Here is a 22,464-nt window from a genome sequence, read left to right as displayed (position 1 = left end):
GCCTTAGAACATTACTGATGGTTGGTAGAACTGCAATTTGTCACTAACTTCACTCAAGTCCAATACGTGGCGCTAGTGTCGAAGCGAGTGACCGCCTGCCTGTCATTGTCAAACTGAATCGTGATTCGTGGATGCCAAGTGTTTTGTGTTGTGAGTGAATGTCGAAAATTGATGTAATCTATCGTTGTCATGTGGTAAGTGTTCATTATCATCTAAAAATTTCATAAATTCCTGTTTACGGGGTGTTAGAGTCAGGCAGATGCGATTTAAAGTTTGACGATTTGAAGTTGAAGCCGCCGTTACTTGACCGCCATCGCCCAAGCCTGTCGATGTCGGCGGTCGGCTCGGCTCCGCCTTTGCAGTTAAACGTGACATATAACACGATACTTGTATTATTATAATGAAATACGCGTCCTCGTGGATGTTCTAAGTGTTATTGTAGTATAATTAAATTTACTCCAGTGACCTAACCTTGTAAGAATTTGTATCTTCTCAATGCTTGTAACCAGTTTTCCAGTAGCGAAGTTAGTAATGCCGACTTCCCGCCGATGAATCACTACAGCATTATGTTGATATTTTTTTCGTGGGAAACATTTAACGAGTTTGTAATTTAATCAGTTATTTACTCAACAATATTAAGTTTATTTTACTAATCAGAATTTATTGTTACCCTAAATATGAGAAACATAAATAAGAGAAATTAAGCTTATATTTTATCTAAGTAATAACTCAAGAAACTTGCAAATACTCACTGACATGCATGTTAAAATATTGCAGCAGGCTTGCCCTACTGGTTTTAAAAATTAGAAAATAAAATATTTAATCTTTTTAATAGGTATCATTTTAATTATTAGCAATAGGGTCAACAATAATGATTGTAGGTATGACCTAGAACAAATAAACAATTACAGTTCGGTCTGTGGGTCATCAGGATTTCCTTAAAGTCTGATCACATAATTTCCCACAAAGTTATTTGAATAACATTCAGCTTGTTTGTTTAAACTTTATTAAAAACTCATTTGGGACAGATAAGATTTTTTATTTATGCAATTTTGAGTAAGTACCTACAGTTGGCAATGCAAATACATAATACCTAAGAAACGAATCTATTTCTCATTAGCATTCAAAATTATTACTGTCTATTTTCAGTATTCATGTTTTGTATTCTATCCTCTTTATATCTATACATATAATTCTATTGAACTCATTAAAGTAAGTGGGTTACTAATGTCCGTTGACCTGCCAGAAAAGTCAAAAAGCCAGATTCTACAGCAAACAAATACACACATCAAATACTAATTATGTCCTCCTCCTCCTTGCGTCGTAATTCCTCAATGCTGAGGGTCGTGACCTCCCTGTGTCATCACCTTTGAACGTATGATGTTCTTCCATTTGTTTCTGTCTCTGGCGGTGTGAAGAGCACTGTGCACCGTGGAGTCAAGAGCAGTGCGGATCTGGTCGGACCAACGTATGGGGCTGCGACCGCGAGGCCTTTTCCCATCCACTTTACCGGTCACGATTAGCCTCTCGAGGTTTCCCCCGTCTTTCCGTGCGATGTGACCAAAGTATTGTAGAACCTTGCGTAGGCACTCTGTTGATAATCGCGAGGTGATTTTTAGTTCTCGCAGTATGGATACGTTAGTCCGAAATGCTGTCCAAGGGATCCGGAGCATTCTTCTCCAGCACCACATCTCAAAAGCGTCAATGCGTTTGCGGTCTGCAGATTTTATCGTCCACGTCTCAGCGCCATACGAAAAGATCGAGAAGACCAGGGTCCGTACCAATTTAGTTTTGGTCTTTACCGAAATGCTACGATCTTTCCAGATTTTGTCTAGCTGAGACATAGCGCTCTTAGCCATGCCGATTCTCCTGCGGATTTCCTTTTCGCACGAGCCATCATTACTGATATTGGAGCCCAGGTAAACAAAGTTATTCACTATCTCTAGGTTCAAAGCGCCTGTGAGCTCCAATTTCCCAGTCCTGTCTACCACCATGACCTTGGTTTTAGACCTGTTCATGGAAAGCCCCATATCCTCGCTGAAACGTTCCAATCGGTCCAGGAGTGCAACCATTTCCGACTCATTTGCAGCAAGAAGAGTAGTGTCGTCGGCGTAGCGCAGGTTGTTGATTTTTAGGCCACCAACTGTGATGCCTCCCTCCCAATCCTCGCAGGTACGTCTCATAATGTATTCTCCATAGATGTTAAAGAGGATAGGCGATAAGATACATCCCTGGCGCACGCCTCGGCAAAATTTAAACGGCCTTGAGGCTGTATTATCGACTCTCACTATTCCTCGGCTTGAGTCATACAGGGTGCGAAGTAGGGCGATGAGATGATTCGGTACACCAAGTTCGTTTAGGACTTTCCACAAGTAATTCCAGTTGACACAGTCGAAAGCTTTGCTGTAATCAACGAAGCACATTATTACAGGCGTATCAAACTCGTATGCCTTCTCAACGAGCTGCCTTACATTGAGAATTTGCTCTCGAGTACCCTTGCCCTTCACGAAACCCGCTTGCTCCTGCGGGATTTGCCAATCCAGGTAGTAGCGGATGCGATTGTTTAAAATATGGAGCAAAATTTTACTGGCATGTGAGATGAGGGATAAGGTTCGATAATTGCCGCAGTTCTTAGTTGACCCTTTCTTGTGCAGCGGGAGAGTTACGGATTCCGACCAATCCTGCGGCCAGTCACCGTTGTGCCAGATGTGTAAACAAATCTCGTGAAGTCTCTCTATACCCAAATCACCCATAGCCTTAAGAACTTCTGCAGTGATTTGGTCGGTTCCTGGTGCTTTTTTCTTCTTGAGGGAGTGAAGTGCAGCGGATATTTCGGAACGGAGGATCGTGGGTTCCAGTTCTAGTTCTTCCCAGTTCAGGACGGCTCTTGGCGTTGAAAAGGGATCTGAGTACAGCTGCTCACAATATACACGCCATCTCTCGGCAATGCGGTCAAGCTCGTGTAGAACAGTGCCATCGACATCTTCAATGACCCACGATTTAGCCTTGAACTGTCTAGTGAGGACTCTCACTTTCTTAAAGAGGTCTGCAGTTTGTAACTTGCTAGAAAACCTCTCTATGTCGCTGCAAATGCCCTCGATGAAGCTGTTTCGGTCACGGCGACAACTGGTTTTGATAGCTTTGCTGAGCTCAGAGTAAACAGCCATTACAGTATGGTTTTGCAGTCCCTTGGTTTTCAGGGCCTTTCTGCGCTGGATGAGTTCCCACGAATGATCGGAGATCCAGCATTTTTGCTTCTGTTCTGGCTTCCTCGACTTAGAGACCAGGTCCAAAGCATCGTTGATGTGGCCTTTAAAAACTGACCACTGTTTGTCAGCGTTAGCAGGCTCCTGCGCTGGATAATCCTTCAGTTTCCCTTCTAAAAACTCTCGGAAGGCAGATTTTTCGGCAGGCTTCAAGTTTCTAGGCTTAGGTGGTTGACGGGTAGGAGCTTTTAAGCGCAGTGCGAAATTGGCTACGAGGAGGTTGTGGTCAGAGCCGCATTCCGCGCCGGGGAAGGTCTTCACATTTGAGACTGAGGATCTCCAGCGGGTATCTAGAATGATGTAGTCGATTTGATTTCTGTGCCTATCGCCTGGAGATCTCCACGTGTACAAACGTCTTGGATGATGTTGGAAATACGTGTTCATGATACTGAGATTTCTATCTATACAGAACTCGATCAGTTTTTCACCCCGTTCATTCCTAGTGCCAAGTCCAAATTTTCCAACAGTGCTTCTGATATGATCATCAGCAAGTGTACTACCGACCTTGGCATTCCAATCACCAAGAATCATTTTAATTTCCCGACCGGGAATCGAGTTCAGCGTTTCCTCTAGTTTCCCATAGAAGTCTTCTATTACCTCCTCCTGAGCTTGTGCCGTCGGAGCGTATACTAGTACAATATTCAGCACGCACGGCTTGCTGTTCAGCTTCATAGTCAGGATTCTATCAGACACCGGGTTGTAACCGAGTACGTATTTGTTCATGTGCGGTGGCAATATGATTCCGACCCCATTCCTACTCGAGTCCTCGCAGCCCGAGAAGTACATGGTATTCCCTGCCGCAGTGGTGAAGTGGCCATTACCACGCATATGCGTTTCACTGACGCCTAGTATGGAAATCTTGTGTACTTCCATTTCCTTTTCCACGATGGTGAGTTTGCCCGCCATTAGTAGACCTCGGACGTTCCAAGCGCCTATACGATGACTTGTTCGTATTGAGGTCTTCTCGCTCGCAGAAGTTGTGGTACCGACAGTAGTAATTCTTCCTCCTGAAGCCCGTCGGTATACCTCAGGGGAAGCTTCGGTCGCCAATTTCACACCATCCAGCCCGGGTACTGGGTGGCGCCGATTGTTAGTCGGGTCGCCCAACATAATCTCTCTCACTGTATCTGATTCCATAGGGGGTTTTCATGGGAAGAGTAATCGTAGTGGGTTCCCACGTCCTTCTACGTCAGTCTTTTAGAGGGTATTTAGGGCCCCACGGTCACTGGTAACCGCCCCACGGAAGTTGAGACCTCTCGGGGTTGTCGGGTTAATTACCGCCGCCCGATACTCGGCGTTGACTGTTTTGTGGTATGGGTGGGTCTCTTCCATACCAACCCTCCTCCTTTCACATTCGGGCTTGGGACCGACATCGGCGGAGTTAATTATGTATTACATAGTAATTCTAAACTAAAACCGTTTAGTTTTTTTCAACCGTTTGCAAAGCTACAGAATAGTCTGAAATTGTCATCAATCATATTAGATTCATCACCTATTCTTATTATTCTTATAATGTCCCATTGTTTGTTAAATAGTAAATTATCTCATGATAACTCATAGTCATAACATAATGTGTATTGTTATTGAGTAAAAGTCTCTATAATATAATATGTAAAGATTTCCATTTCTCTTTTAAACAGAAAATGATCTAGTTATTATGAGAAACTGTCTCAAAACAATTAGTTTTTTCATTCAGGAGTATAAGGACTGTAGTTCCCATGGATGTTTTATGTTAACCATACTTAAGTTCAACAGAATTCTAAACCTATTTTTCTATCTCAAATAACTGCAAGAATTTATAATTGGAATTTTCACTTGTCTCTTACAAATCATTTCGGATCAAATTCTTTCAATAACGGCGCGCAAAAAATGCTACCTACGGCCGATACCTTCCCAAAAAAAATCTTTAGAAACTGTATTAAAAATACCCGTAAATCTTTCGAAGGGTGGCTATGATCTTCTCACTAAAAGGCACATTGGATACTTTTAAATATCAATTCTCACCATCGATTTACGTTCGATTTACTGTAAATATTAATAACACGATTTCGAAACAAAATGCTATTCACGGTAACTTGCATAACTCAATTTTGATAGCAAATCTTTATGAGCAAGCAATGCTAATACGAGTTCCGATACCGAATATATCGGTAAATACCAAAGAAAATCGAGAAGAAAAAATCGTTCAGATAATAATGATACCATGTAACGCGATGTTCTGGTATTTATCAACGGCATCGACATCGTTCGACATTCGATACCAACCGTCCCTCACCCTGGGTCAACGAAGTGAGAATTGACGCCAATTAGCTAGACTCACGTCCACATGTGACCGCCGAACTGTTCAATTTGCTTGAGAAACATTTGCCTGATGTGCCGATCTTGCGTAATAAGAATGGCGTCGCTAAGAAGGGGCAGAACACGTTTCAGCTATTGTTCGGTTGGATGTTCGCGCCAGAATTTATGATCAAGTCATTCTTATTTGTACTTCCCGCAAACGTTAGTAGATGCTATGATGACTTTTGTATTATAACACCTCATTATTCTTCTGATGTTGGCTAGTCTTCAAGCAAAGAAATCGTCGATGTAGATTTCTACTCGTAACTTAGACAACCATTTCACTTGTTAGGTCCTTTTCTTAAGTTACAAAGACGTGTACTTAATTCCATAAAGGTGCTTGAGAGCTAGAGAGTCCTTGAGTAAATAAATGATGAATATCCTAAATAATTAACACCCGAGCGTGAGGAGTGTTAACAACTTACCTTTGCCTGTATCTCCAAAGGTTGTCAAATCATTCTAACATTCAAATCTCAAACTAGCATGACGCGAAGACAATCCAGCCTAGCAAGTGTCCCTGGACAACTGCATAAATAATATCTTTCACCATAACTTCCTCTAGAAAGGTTCAATAAACTTATGGATTTGAGACCGCTTTTGATGCTGACATTAAATCTTTATTCGTTACATCCCTAATCGTTACTCGAAGATGTAACACTCACCATGTTCGTAAGTCGGAAGCAATTAAAATAAGATTGAAAACTTTTAATTAGGACCAAAACTGTTTCCTTGAACTGTTCCCAATTAATTGACTGACCTTTGGACTTACACGTTCCCAGAAATAACAAATAACAATGAAAATATTTCAGGCCCTTTTGTTTTTTACCCTAAAAGTATTTGGCACAATTCATCTTCATATTGACTGTATGCTCATCACATTGTTTTTAATTGACTTTCTATGGAGAAAATGACACTCGTAAAGGTACTTAAAACGTAGAAAGATCTTGATGAGGACCACAATACGCAAACGACCCAAAAGTTTTCGCGAACCCCGTATTCTAACCACAAATTGTTGTTCGGAAGACATTTCATTAAAAAGCCGAAACCCGTCTGTCTCCGAAGGTTCAGACCGTGTCTGACAAGTGACATGTACTAAACACGAAAAGTAATTAAAATTAATTATGGTGGCCATTAAAGATTACGTAATACTTATTTGTAGCATCACCACTTGTGTGTACGACCCTCGACGTTTGTAGGCACTCCGCTTTATCAGTTCCTTGTTAGCGTTCAGATAACATTATTTTTTGAACCTTGTAACGTTAATAGTGTATACAGATTCTTAACACGTCATAATGTTTTAAATCTCAATGTTTTATTAATCTTCACGTGTTTGTGGAGGTTCTGAACTTGGCCAAAATTTAACTTCTCACTTCAAAATTGTTTTAGGCTTTAAACGTGAAATGGTTGATTTACTTCCAGCTATTCGTTATGATAATATCAAAGTAGATGCTCTAATAGCGAAATTGAAGAAAGTAGGTTAGTTACTGCACATTAATAATCTTATCATCCACATTGCAGTGTTTGTTACGCACTATTGCGAACTAAACTCGTAACATTATTGCCGTGTGTGGCTTCCTAAGCTAGTACCTTGTGCTGCACTCGTGATACTTATAAATAACACTAGCATTTGTTTGTATTGTTATCCTATCGTGGAAGGATTTTCTTTAGAGAAACCGAGAATATCAGTATGCAAATATCTTCACAACTAATTTATGCAGTTTTCGCTGATTGCACTCCTATTAGATATCTAGATGTACCTAGCATCATCGATTTGTTTCGCCACTTCATGGAAAACGCTTCTTAACTTTACCCACAAGTTCTGTTTTAACACGATTCCTATTTCCGTAATTAGCTTGAAAGCTGTCAGTGTCGCTTCGGACAGCGAAAAAGCGGCCATGACTGTAACCTTTCAGGGTCAATGTCGTCTAAATTTACTATTCATTATCATGACCTTTGGCTCTATGACAAAATCATGCGGTCGAGTATGACCTTCACCTGTGTATAGTCCCCAGGCCGGCGAACAAACTTTTTTTTGATACATATACATTTAAGACTTTGTGAGTGCCTTCCTTACGATGAGTCCGACAAACTTTTCGAATGCGCAAATTTTGGTGCCGCTGCGTTTTTTAATGCTTGACTCCTGAAATTGTCGATATGACGTCACTATGGCTCTTCGTACATACACGTTCCATCTTTTGAGATTCGTTTAATAAAGTTAACTAGAGAATGGTGGTCAACTTGTCCGATAAAGATCGTGCTGCGTTTGGAGTGTCCACCATCCTGAAAATGTCGGTATGACGTCACTACGACTCTTCGTACATACACGTTTCATTTTTTGAGGTTTGTTTAATAAAGTTAACTAGAAAATGGTGGTCAACTTGTCCGATAAAGATCATGCTGCGTTTGGAGTGTCCACCATCCGAAACATGTCGATATGACGTCACTGTGTCTCCCCATACATACATGTCGGACAAATACAACAATGATAGATAATACTAGTCTTATTGCAAATATCGACTTGTCCGACAAATGTAGTGAGTCAAATAGTCAGTTCGACAAGAAAATGAGAAAAAATATTACAATTGGAAGAAGTTTATTCTTTTTGTCAATTTCTGACTTAAATATTCACGTGCATTATTTAAGTATATTAAATTGGCATACTACTTACCAATTTTAATTACTATTTTTAAAAAAGTAGCCTGACTAAGACGTATTGTTGATAGTTTATATTATGTTAAGGAATAATATCCCACATCTATTAATGGACTATATATCAATCAAAAGGTCTTTTTAAGCGCAACATTTTGTCTCAACATACCACTTATCAATTCTTAGTATTTTAGAAGATATAGCCCAAATAAGGCGTATTATCGATAGGTTTTTCTATGTTAGGGAATAATGTCCCACCTCTAGGTATGAACCATATGTCAATCGAAAGATCTTTTTAAGCGCTATATTCCGTCTTAACATACCACTTACCGATTCTTAGTATTTTGGAAGACATAACTGACCTAAGGCATATTATTGATACTTTACATTGTGTTAAGGAATAACATCTCACTTGAAGTTATGAGCCATATTTCAATCAAAAGATCTTTTTAAGCGCAAGGTTGTATTAGCATAACTCCGACAAATTGTTAGTACTTTAAAAGCTAGAGCTTTTCTAAGAATATATTATCGGTAGGTTCTGTCAAGCTAATCCATTACTTCTTTAGTAGCAAATTATATATTATTTGAAAAACCTTTCCAAATGAAACATTTCGTGTTAACATACTTCCGACAAATTGTTAGTAGTTTAGAAGCTAGAGCTTATTTAAAATTATAAATAGATGTTTTCAAATAAATAAATCCCATCTCTAGTAATGAGTTACACATCATTCAAAAGACGTTTTTAAATGCAACATTTCGTATTAAAAAAACTTCGGTGAATTGTTAGTATTTCAGAAGCTAGAGCTTATATAAGATTATTTTATCGATAGGTGTTTTCAAGTTAATAAATCCCTCCTGTAGTAATGATACATATATCATTCGAAACGACTTTCTAAATGCAATATTTACTATTAACATACTTCACACCAATTGTCAGTACTTTATACCAAATCTTAAAATATATCTATATTTTCCGGACGGTGGACACTCTATATGCAGCATGATCTTTGTCGGACAAGCTTACCACAATTTTCTAGTTAACTTTATTAAACAAATCTCAAAAAATGAAACAGGTATGTACGAAGAGTCGTAGTGACGTCATATCGACATTTTCAGGATGGTGGACACTCCAAACGCAGCACGATCTTTATCGGACAAGTTGACCACCATTTTCTAGTTAACTTTATTAAACAAACCTCAAAAAATGAAACGTGTATGTACGAAGAGTCGTAGTGACGTCATACCGACATTTTCAGGATGGTGGACACTCCAAACGCAGCACGATCTTTATCGGACAAGTTGACCACCATTCTCTAGTTAACTTTATTAAACGAATCTCAAAAGATGGAACGTGTATGTACGAAGAGCCATAGTGACGTCATATCGACAATTTCAGGAGTCAAGCATTAAAAAACGCAGCGGCACCAAAATTTGCGCATTCGAAAAGTTTGTCGGACTCATCGTAAGGAAGGCACTCACAAAGTCTTAAATGTATATGTATCAAAAAAAAGTTTGTTCGCCGGCCTGGGGACTAGTAGTTTTCTGTTTAAAAAAGGAACCTGAAGGTATGAAATTTTCATGAGTGGAGCTTCTCCATGAAAAGTCCATAAAAGAGCAAAGTGAATTTGTTTGAAAGAAACGACATTTGGACATCCTGAACGATGATAAAATGGGAACATGTGGAAATGAAGACGTAATATGTTACGAACGCGGAAAAGAAATCACAACGACCAATCTCTTTCATCTTTTCATTCCATTCACATCAATTTGAAGAAGGATAGTTTAGAACTTTCAATCCGATCTATTTCCAATATTCAGTTCTCTAAATTCTGAATGTATCAAAGTTGAAGTTCTGTCAGTATTGTTATCAAAGTTCCTAGTTTGGGGTCGCAATAATAGCAGATTATTTCATCACGTTAGAAAGCCTAATCAATAACCTCGTCGGGATTTAGTATTGATATCGCGTGACATTTTCGTGAGAATTCAAATTGAATTGGCAGTACAAGGTTTTGAATAGTGGAACAATAATAAGAGGAAAGGCTAAACGATTGGTTTATGTAGGCTGTAACTACAAAGTAAAAAGATAGGCGTTTTTTTCATAACACCTAGACACTTCTCCTAATTCTGTTTAGCCGACTTCATGAGACTAATTTAGCTTCTTCAAACGTTTCATTTAATTGAACAACTTCTACTTGTACATCTCAATCATCACTTTTTTTAAACATGCAAGTAATAAGTAGTGCTTGTAAATCTTATTTGTTGAGATCACGTTAAAATTTCATGCTACACGCTGATTAGTCATGTTTGCCACATGCTTCCACTAGGTAGTAAAACTGTTCACTTCCAGATATCGTGTAGTACTGTTCTTATTATATTCTTCACGCTTGACGGAATAATTGCGGTTGAATAGCCGTTGCTCTAAATTTCGGGGTGTTGGCCTGCGTTTATTTCAAAGTTATGGCCAATTTGTGTTTGTCTTGAGGAGGCAATTATGAAATTTGAATAACAGGCCTTTGCTTTATTGGCTACTGTTTATGTTGATTATGATAGAACTTTGCTGTTCAAAATTAACGCCACTTCTGATTTTAGCTTATGAAGTCATAAAGAATTGAATGAACCTTGGGAACACTACTTGTGGCGGATACATTCCAAGAAGTCTTTCATTGAAGAGACCTCATTTTTCCATATAAACTCAGATTATCTAAATAGGCTTACGCTCGTCAGCGTAGGCTTATCCGTGAAACCATCTTCTAAATCTGGACGCGATGAGCATATCATTGTTAATTCTGTGTCGTGCGTGCGCGCATCTACACAACACAGGTGATCTGCAGGAGATCCACTACATACAATATCAGTTCATAGGGTTCAAAACATGTTATACCTACAGTACAATTTTTCTTATTTGTTGAGGTTACTTTTAGACATCAAGTGCGCCTGGTTTGCGGCTTTAATATTCTTCAGGTCATTTAGAAAGACCAATTAAATTGTCAGTTTTATTGAAGACGTATTACCAGATTTCGATCACTTCTCTTTCGATAATATCATCTCTTGCTGTGCGAAAATTCCTATGGAGGTTACATTTGACAACCTGGACCTTCTAAACCATTAGAGACTTTGTGGCAGGACCTCGTTACTCATGCGCAACGGCATGACTGCGGCGGATGGCAACCGATACGTGGAATCTGTTGCAAGTAACAAGCGTTCATACCTCTGAGCTTCATGATGGTGACGAATGAATTAATCACGCAGGAAATATAATAATCCCAGTCTATACCACCCACTGCAAAGTGGAGTTCAATAGGAAATGTACCCTTTTTATCGCGTAGTTTTGGGTTATAATACCAGGAATATATCCGCTGCAGGAAGACTCGGTTTATATCGCTTTATCAACCAGGAAGTTAATGGCCTATAGTTCATTTTAGAAAACTGCTGTTACTATCGCCATTCTAAAATTATAATTTTCGTCAAATTTATTTGGTTCATTAGCCAATTGCTGAAAAGCCAACTTCTGAATTTAATTTCTAAAATCAACAGACCGTAACTATTGAGTAAAACCCGTGCCTAACTTAGTTGTTGCTATAATTTTCAACTCCAATCACGGAATAATCAACATTTGCATTCTGTCTGGAAATATCTAAAGTATTAGTGATAGTTGGAACGTTTTACTCGTCGCCCGCTCCCTCGCTCGCTCGTACATTGCTCAGTTTGCTTGCGGTGGGTGTGCGTTACGGACGGAAGCTCGCGTGCTCTTGCGCAGATTACCACGTTCACAGACCAGTGCGGTTCGGAGAGGGGGTACTGAATACACAGTGGAATGTGGGAGTTTGGTGTAGTGATTAGTGATTCCGTGTTTTGATTTGTGATTTAGAAATTGTTTCTGCGTTTGCATAGTGGAGTTTGATATTTGGATGTGCTGTTTTTGTGTCAGGTCTGTTATGAATTTTGTATTCTTTCCGTGGTTGCATATTTCAGAGACAGATGTTGTATTAAGTATGCGAAGTTTTTTTTTTCTGTCATTGACAAGCGGTAGGTACAGGAAGCTATTTATTATTCCAAGAACATAGACGACACACCTCATTAGATATTACTGAGACTATGTAGTCGTATTGATGTCACATTTGCATCTGTTAGTTAGCGTTTTGATTTGAGCTGGCACTGGAAGAGGCGATTCGAATTACAAATGACTTCTAATAATGGAGTGGTGGTAAATACGAAAGATTTCATATTTATTGGAACGTTCCTATCTACTACAGTAGCCTTTAGTTAAACTGTTACGGCTATAGAAATTTTAAGAAAAATTGCAGTTGCATATAAAAAACGAACAATCGCCTACAGTCCAGACTGGCTACCAAGAACAACTTCAGCAGAATACAAAACTTTGTCAAAACTAAGTTACCTGTGTTACGTGATCAGATATTTGAAAAGGTTTCAATTTTACGGTTCACTGACTCGGGCATAATAGCATTAAACCATGTGATTTATGATAACATTCTAGTGTGTTCGGGCTTAATATTAGTAGTTTATACAATGTTCAAGTTAATAATAATATTACACATGCTAAAATTACGTTCGATGTATTTTAATGAACCATGAATGGGTATAACCTTCAATGATGCCTAGGTTTAGAAGCTGAAATAGTTTTGGCTACATATTCATAATCATAACTGGCCTTACCTGTCTCATGTCTCGTGTTAAACAAGAATCGATTTCTGAATTTGAGATACTCCAAACTTGCCAGCTTGCTCCTTAGTCCAACATGTTAATCAAATAAGTAATATGAATGAAGTTAAAAATATCCATCCTTAAGGGCAAAGAACTTCAATGGAAATTAACATTTTTATCTCAGTCTTCGAGTGACATTTGCTAGATATTAGGGATCCTAATTTACATTTCAAACAAATCCAACTTTATATTTTATTTACTCTTTGGAACGAATAATCCTAAAATTTTATCTTTCAAACAGCTTTTTTATTTGAAACGTAATATGGTTACCCTTAGCATGAAATGGAAGCTAGGTGATCATATAAAATTTAAGGCCATTGACATGACATTACGGAACGTGGGAAAGTTTTATATTTAGGTAAGGTGTTGCCTTTGCCCTTAAATGGACAAATACACGCCACGGTTATTTCATACAAAAGTATTGATTTTTCTGTAACTGTACCTACTGTTTTAGAAGTTCCTTCCGTATTTTTAACGGCAACTTTGATATAGTTTGTGGCTTATTGAACTGAAGTTATCGGACATCTCTGAAAATTATTCAGTAGATACTTAGCTCTCACGTAAATGCAGTTCTGATGTTACCTACAATTTTCAGCTCTATTAACTCCTGGAAAAATCCAGCGTTTTAAACTGGGTAAAGAATGTATTTTCCTGTTGAATCACTGTAAATAGAAATTTCCCTTCAATTGACTTTCCCCATTGATTAATATGAACCACTAAAGTTTCCATTATCGAAATTTTAGTTATTCTTCAAATGAAAACTTTAACGTTTGAATATGCAAGAGTACTCAATAAGTTTACACTTAGCAACACATGTTTTGCACGTCATAAACTCGTGTGGCAAAATGTCGTTAGTTCTAAGCCTTATGGCATGCGGAAAGACAACAAGGTCTTAATTGTAATTTACTTCATTGTTGTCAAGCGGTGTACTTGAAGAATCATATGCTTGCTGAACAAACGCCTAAGCAAATTATGTACGGTTTCTATTATTGAATTTGGTGGCAGGTGCTGCAACACGTGTGAAGGTGATTACCAATTAGAATTACTGCGACCTTCACAATGTGTACGATTAGTTATTATCGTATGACCGTCACTGGACAGATTTCTTGCAGTGATTATTAAAGAAGATAGCGTTGCCACAGAAAATTATGCAATTGTGATAAAGATAATCGTGTCAAATCAATTTTTATTACAGCTGTATTTTTAACAGAAACGTGACTGTTTCAAGTTATAATTAACGACTTCTCGTTTGCAATAACCTCTTGTCAAGGCAAAATTTGCGATGTGTGATTTCATAGCGGTTTGGAAAATTGTCTTATATTTAACGGCGATGTAAATATTTTGTCAATTTTCGACAGTGATGAAATATTATTATACCGAGGCTTATTTAAAAGTGAGTAGACAGTTTGCAGGTTACTTGCTGAGATACTTTTAAGGCGTGGAAACATCTAAATGATAAATATTTAACTGCAGGCAAAGCAGAAGTGAAAGTAAACGTTGAACAGAACCACAAGTCATATCTTCGTAAACTAAACTTAATCTCAACTGTTGAAAGTACAAGTTGTATGAGCACATCTCTGGCTTCGCTCTTTCCCTTCATACAAACGAAATTAACTTCATCTTGGAGTAAAAGATGTTTTACTACAGAGAAGTTTTGAACATAGAATAAGTATCATTGTAATAAAATGAAATCTTAACTTGTATTAGAGCGTTTATTTAACTCTGCTTTGGGTTCTTATGAAGGATTTCGAAGTTTTCCAAACACGAACATTGAGAGAATCAAATTTTTGCAAAAACTCCCATTTAATCTTTAAAACATTTTAGCATTCCATTTCAGCCTTTTATGTAAAACATAAAAACGAAATGATACTTGCAAAAAAGCCTGAATGTTGTCAGATGGAATTAGGCATGAAAACAAATTGAGATATGAAAAAAAATACCATCGAGGCTCCAGCGTATATTTTAATTTTAATCCCATCCAATTTGGTCAGGTGCCAAAGAGGTTCTATTTTCAATTCCTGATTGCACATTCAAAGCACATTTAGAAGCCTATTTTATTTTTACTAAGCTTAGCTTTACCTGTGCTTTTTTATTTCATCGTACCTCTGATTGTGGTTATTTATATGATCTTAAAATAGTTTCATCTACCTTAAAAAGGCTGCCAGATCCGAGAATCTTGAGTCATCCCACGTGTTTTCTGGGCATGAAGTAAAAAATCTTTAGTAAATTCTTAGAAATATTTCTGCTTTTCCTCATTCCTGTTCGGTGTTCTTAAAAGCAATATTCCTTGATGTTGAATAAATCGGATAGAGACCATGATTGCTTTTCAATTTAATATTGATCGCTAATATCAGAATTTGTCAGATTTATTTCCCCGGTTTCCTTAATTTCCTGTAGAATTCAATCATATTGTTGGTTGAATTGAATGAGGTTTGGTAACAATACCGACCTAACGTCTAATGTTCGTAATGTTATTACTTCGTCTAGTGTGATTAAATGCTCCATAAACATCTTCATTATTATTACTTACATAACGGTCTAGATAATTTTATTATTGACATAAATCATCACTTTTGCTATACATATAATAAGTTTATAACACAGACAGTTAGACAATATTAAGTCTTCGGTAAAATACTATTTTGCCTTGACTGGGCCGCTTGGCCGCAGCGCACGCACGGGCAACATGTAAAGATTTCCTTTCTACGAATTTCTAAACCGTTTAGCTTTAACATAAGGACCATGCGTGTGCAATCTATTCAATTATGTTTCCTGCCATAAGTATTTGCAGCATTCGATGCCCTTGCCTTTGCAAGCTTGTGTTTTGTTCGTATAATTTGACTTTACCAACTTTGAAGCGGCGAAATGAACTGACAATACCTGTGTTTCTAACAACCAACAGAATTTCATTTTCATCAATGTACACTAAGTATCCTGGAATGTGTTTACCACGTGTTGTTCAATTGTTTAACGCAGTTTATCCATTGTTTCAGGTTATGTGTGCGTGCCGTTAGATAAGCAACAGTGTGGTGGGATTGTTGAAGTGATCCAACAGTGTGGAATGGTTCCTGTGTGTTTGCGGTGTCTTGTTGATGTAAGTTGTAAATGTATACATATTGTCTACTAGAATATGATCGAGTATTATGTAAAATATGAAGAGGCTCCTAAATGATAATGAGGAATCTAGATCTAAAGTATTATACCATGTTCCATGAAGTAAAGACAAGTAACTTTCTAAATCATCAATGAATGTTTCGATCAAGCAGGCTTCCGAGACAGCCTATCGATAAGATCGAACGTTTAATTTAAGAATTATTAACAGCTTAGTAACTCAGTTCATTGCCAAGTCAAGATCAATAAGCATTCAAAACCGGTTCCGATTTTATCGGAAACCAGTGAATCATTTTATTTTACCTCTGAGTCTGACAATTTTAGCGTGACATAGGACCGTAATCAATTTCTTTAAGGTAAATCGACGTTAATTTTGATAGATTTGAAATAATAAAAATAATAACGGAAAAATGAAAAATTCAGCGTCCCAAAAAAAGAAATGGCATGTATTAATCTTAATAATAAGGTATCCGTTTTCTTGGACCTTCCCACTTCCCGAATTTCCGTAGGCTTTAAGTCGCCATCCCGTCTAACTGAGCGTTAAAAATGCAGCTCCGAATCCGAGAGAGCAACCCAAACCCGTGACTAGCAATCGGTTTTCGCTCGACGTAAGTCGATACTACATTCGAGTTATCCGATGTCCCATGAATACACACTGACCTCCTTACCTCCTTTACAAGTTAATATTAACAGTTTAGAGTAGTTTCGATTCCAGATTTAACGATTACATAATCGTGGAGATTCCAATTAGTTTCAGGGAATGTGTAAAATTGTTAAGTCTCAGACTCAATGTAATTGCTTTAAATTGGGCGTAATGTGAAAGAATTTCAACTGCTTGAATTGCTGTAACTAACGTACAAAATAATCGAATACAATGTGTTCATTAGTCTCCACGTTATAAAGTAACAGTAAGTGTATTTACGTAGCCTCAAATCGATTATAATCGATATATACTGTTAACTAAAAATTTCTCTTCTATCCTCGGATTACTACTGGCTTTTAGAGATGTGCTAGCTTTCTAAGGAGTACTTATGTACATGTCTGGGCGAAATCGAACGACTACCTAGCATGAATTGTTAAAATCGCTCTCGACCCAACTTCAGATCTTACGAGACTTGATAAAACTTTAATGTGTATAGGAATTTCTTCATCTACATTGTTTTTGTGTGTGCTCTAGTACTCATAACCGTAAATGTGCTATTGGGAATATTACATTTATTAGAAATATTTCTCCTTTGCTCAAAAGCCTCCTTTTTAAGAATTCTCGGGAGTGAAGGATGGCCATTTATGACTTTAATAGGCTTTTGACTAAACGATAATGGAACTTTAGGATCAAAAAGCATTGAATGTAGAAATTGCCATCACGCTCAGTGACTGACTGTTATTCAACTCGCAAATAGAAGATAGCCCACAGTGCCAACAAACTGAACATTACAGGCTCATATTGTTTAGTAGAAACCAGGAAATCAATTGAGCAAAAACAATCCTAATAAAACAAAATACAAAGCTACAAACAGGTGAACATATAAATAGGCTTTCACGTGCCTAGATCACACAATCCCGGGCTTAACAATACTTCGCGTCATATCACCGAGGTGAGCGTTTAATCGATATGTCTGTGTACGAGTTACACGTTCACGCCTGTTTAGCTCACTATTGTATGTAACTAGCCTTAGATGGGTGAGCAAACTACTGAAGCTTGTTTAATGGATCCTACTGAACTCTTAATATTTAGGCTTCACGGTGACTGAAGTATGATGAATATGGATTTTATATTGAGGCAGGATAGAAGCGGTTTCTGGAATGTACAGCTGACTGCACAATATTTGCAAATAAAAGAGGAGCATCGAACTCCTCTGTAGAAAGCTTTTTCACTCGAAATGCAATGCAATTTCGATACAACAGATTTTTCTCCTATCTCCGATAAATCTCCGATACTTTTCGAAATTGTCGAGAGCTTTAACTAAAAGAAGAGCAAGTGCTGTAGATACAATTACTTGTAAATAGTTATTTCCCAATACCCTGGCATTCTTATCTATGATAGTTTGTCCCTATGAATCATCGCTGCCCTGCCTAAAGTTCCGCACCCGGAGAATTTTAAACAGCACAAGTTTTGCGCTATGGTGACAGGTCACGGGGTTTTACCAATTTTATTCATACATGAACTTTAAGTAGTTCACGCTGTTATTTCTGTAGAAATTGGGGTCGTTAAATGGCGAAAGGGAGCCGTAATGGGGTTAGTGTCACCCCCAATTGACTTAAATAGTCTAAAATTGGTACCTTCATATTCTATAGGGACATTTTTATTTTCGATTTGTTGTCGGGGTTGCTTTATTTATAGTGGTAGGATAATATTTAAATTCGATATTTCAAATAGAGCTGTAACATTTGAAATTCAACGTTCTTGCATAAATAACGACTCCTTCGTACTTCGCCTACGGGTAGTTATTCGAATAAAATATTCCCTTTTTGTTGACTTAGCTCGCCCACTACCTTCCTACCTACATACAATAATGGAGGATACAGCTAGGGCAATTTTCACATGTTTGCCTTCTATTCAGCCATCCGTACTGAATGGATGTGGAACAATCTTAACACTCTGTTTTCCAAAACGCTGTAAAATGAAGACTGACGCGTAATTGATACTCCAGCAGTTAATATCTAAAGCGCTTTATGAATATGAAATCCCCAAAACCTTGTAAAGCGCTTAAAGTGCCTAAGCCTTATTATGTGTTTACATAGAACTGTTCACTCTAAACCAATTAATATTCGTTGCGCCTACGTGAACAGTTGTTCTGTGACCGCTTAACTTGTATCCAACCGGGAGTATGTACTGAATAAATGTATTGGTAATAGCATAGCAAAAATAGGCCACATAGGCATTTTGCATGGGATTCATCAGAGCATATTTTACACCAATTCCAAGGAAAAAGACTGTTAGAATAAGAACAACATTTGGTTGTTAGGGAAAGCAGTTTAATATGGTTATCATGGGTGCTGTAATGAAAAATTTAATAAGATGTTGCTAGTACTTTGATGTTACCTACATAATAAGCCTATAACGTAAGAGCCCAGATTTTCCATTCAATGCTATAATAATTCGCTATGTAAGTTTGTTTACTGCTTAAAGCTATTTTGGGAATCAAGCGGGAATGATTTTGCAAAAAAGTACCAAGTCCGTTGATGATAAATCAAAACTTTATCAGTTTCCAGTTTTTCTTTGTCTTCCTATTGAAGGAAGGCCCAAATGGCTTTTTCCCCCATTCCCGCCATAAGTTCTCAATAATTGTCCCTCTAACGATATTACACGAGCATATCGACGTAGCTCATTTTAATGTGAACAGCACAAAGTTCCCCTCATCCCGGATGTCGTCGGCACATAATTGTCGGTATGAAGAAATCAATATTATGTATTCTCTTAACGCACTGACTAACAGTATCGAGAGGTGGAAGTTTTGTAGCTTGATGACATGTTGTGCGGTCAGATTTTCAAAAAATTTCAAAGGTGTTTTAAAAGTGGAATTCAACATGAGGGATTTATGGAAGTTAAATCTATAAAGGTCTCACTGAAAAATACATCAAAATGGTATAATTGATAGTAAAAACATAACAAAATGTGCCCTCCAATTTAATTTCAGATGCCAGTATGAATTATGATGTGAAGTTTTGTTACTATTTTAAATAAGTTAACCTTGTACACCAAACCAATCGCGCAATATAAGGATAATTGCAAAATTATTATTTATCGCTTCAAAACACCAAATACATATCGCATACGTTTGCGTGAATTATATAAAAATAAAAAATCGGTAAAAAAACTTTTAAGTTAAACGGTTTTATCTTATGTGTACTGAAAACTAGAAAATAAAAAAATAGTTACTTACCTGTCAACCTACGTAGGTGGTCCCGGTCATATTAGACTAAAATAAAAACGTGGGGCCCATTAACTATTGCTGTAGTACTTTCTTCTAGAGGTATAATAGGTGTGGATTGCATCGACTTACTATAATCGTAACTGGAGATTTTGACAATCAATAATCAGCCGTAACGGCTTCACCAGCGAACGCCGAGCTCATGATCTACCAAAGTATAACGATATGCTTTGCCATAGGTAGGATTTCACAGGGGCCCCACGTTTTTATTTTAGTTTAATATGACCGGGACCACCTACGTAGGTTGACAGGTAAGTAACTATTTTTTTATTTTCTAGTTTTCAGTACACATAAGATAAAACCGTTTAACTTAAAAGTTTTTACCGATTTTTATTTTCTAGTTTTAGTATTTAATGAAAATGCCTACCGAATATTCCTCATTCTATCTAATTCATTTAGTGCATCATTATTACACGGTCTCTTACCTGACAATTTATTACAATCTAATTCCTCAATACATAGCCCTTCCAGATACTTTTTTTTGTAACAACCCCAAAATCATCACATGACCTCTCCTGCTGCGGGTCAGCAGCGGTGAGGAGTGCCAGACTCTTGACTAAAACCGTTTTGTTCCGTCGTAGGCCTTTTATGTACCAGGGCCGCGGTAACTCTTTCGAACAATCTCGCAGCCGGCAGGCCTTGGCCCTGTTGGGCCCCGCTGGAGTTACTGACAGTTTTCTACTTGTGAAGCCCTTTCATTTGATACCCATATTGGTGGGATTGATAAAAAATTGTTATCAGCCATTTGGTAGCGGCGGCCATCTTAGATTTCAATTTTGCATAGTAAATTGTATTCTACTTGTTGAGACCTTCCATTTGATACCCATGTTGATGGGATGGGAACCTAAGTTATCCGCCATTTTGTAGAGGCCGCCATCTTGGATTTTAATTTTATATAGTACATTGTATTCTACTGGTTGAGAACTTTCATTCGATACCCATATTGATGGGATTGATAAAACCTACGTTGTCCGCCATTTTGTAGCGGCCGCCATCTTGGATTTCAATTTTTTATAGTATATTGTATTCTGCTTGTTGAGCCCTTTCATTTGATACCCATATTGATGGGATTGATAAAATCTACGTTATCCGCCATTTTGTGCCGGCGGCCATATTGGATTTACAATGTTATTGATATTACTATATTGTATTGTCATCGGAATTAAAGGTGTATACAAAATTTCAGATTAATCGGTTGACAGGAAGAGGGTGAAATTTGAATTACTAAATTTGACCCAAGAAAAAAGAATGAATAAATAATAAAACAAACGGGGTGAGCTAAATAAAACCGTTTAATAAGTTTTTAATGAGCCACGTACAGTGTACATTTATTTAATCAATACTTTCAAATACATAACATAAGGAAGTTCCCAAACTACCTTTTCCCGCCCCTAATCACACATTCACCATTGTCACAGTGTGACGACAGATCGTTGTCATTTATAATTACTGTAGCCAAACAATCGCGATTAGAATCTGGTTTGCAACACAAAGGGGTTGTCTATTACAATCAGTCGGTAGGCTAGGAGCCGTCGGGTCATCTGTACACTGCCGTTAATGAAGTGACGGGTATCATGCTGTTGGCCTGTCATCGACACCAGTCAGCTTTCAGCTATGATGCACGCTATATGGTTGACTGTAGATTCTAGCAGCTGTGGATTTTTGGGATGGGTAAGGTCCGATTGATCTAGTGAACTCTAAGGGACATCTATGTCTTGAAGATGCTATAAATCTTTAGGAAGATACAAAAGTCGTCATGGGACACAACGCAGCATTTTCAAATTAAAATTGAACCCCAACTGAGAGATTTATCTAAAATGTATTTATTTTATCATCAAAAGGCAATTTAACAGATAATAAAACGATTTGGAGAGATTACGGTGTCCGAATTCTCGATACTGAAGTGGACATGGCGCCAAATTGGTCGCATAAATCAAACCGTAGGGATTTGCTGTATTAGTCAAGTAAGATTACTAAATGTTAGGGCTATATTTCAAAGTGGATATGCTCACAAATGGTATGTTGTTTATGCCGAGTGCTGAAAGTGTTAAATCTAAAAATAGTGGCGGTGACAAAGGAGGAGTCAACCCTGGCTAGTTGTGCTCAAACAAGTGATGTTTACATCAACTGAACGAGCTTCAGGGGACGCTTACAGTAAAGTTTGTTCACCCCACACATGTGCTAAAGCGACATGCAATCTACGTAATTGTTAAAAGCAGTGTGTGGTTTTTGTAACGTTTTTTTCCACCGACTTAGTAACAGCTTATGGTCATGCTTACACGGTTAGTTCTACGAGATTTCAATTAAAGGATGAGCTAAAATGAAAACAGACAATTCATTTCAGATTCAACAATGAACATACAAACGGTAGATCAGAAAGGAATTTAACCGTCACTACTCACGCTAAACATCAATGAAAAACATTGAAGCCGTCGATCATGATTCAT

General features: G+C 37.7%; 1 protein-coding gene across 2 annotated transcripts in view; it reads left to right on the top strand.

The window, feature by feature from the left end:
• Positions 1-36: 36 nt before the first annotated feature.
• Positions 37-22,464, top strand: part of LOC110372890 (ADP-ribosylation factor 6) — a 45,402-nt gene continuing 22,974 nt past the window's right edge. The window contains exons 1-2 of one of the 2 annotated variants that reach the window (XM_021329904.3): positions 37-194; positions 15,968-16,068. The gene's annotated coding sequence lies outside the window, so the exon portion shown is untranslated. Of the gene's footprint in view, positions 195-11,949; positions 12,181-15,967; positions 16,069-22,464 lie in introns of those variants that run through there. The other variant, XM_021329906.3, reaches the window with a different exon arrangement.

The sequence above is a fragment of the Helicoverpa armigera genome, chromosome 3, assembly GCF_030705265.1.
Source record: "Helicoverpa armigera isolate CAAS_96S chromosome 3, ASM3070526v1, whole genome shotgun sequence".
NCBI lineage: Eukaryota > Metazoa > Arthropoda > Insecta > Lepidoptera > Noctuidae > Helicoverpa > Helicoverpa armigera.
Note: the sequence above shows the minus strand (reverse complement) of the source record. Positions and strands in the feature narration are given on the sequence as shown.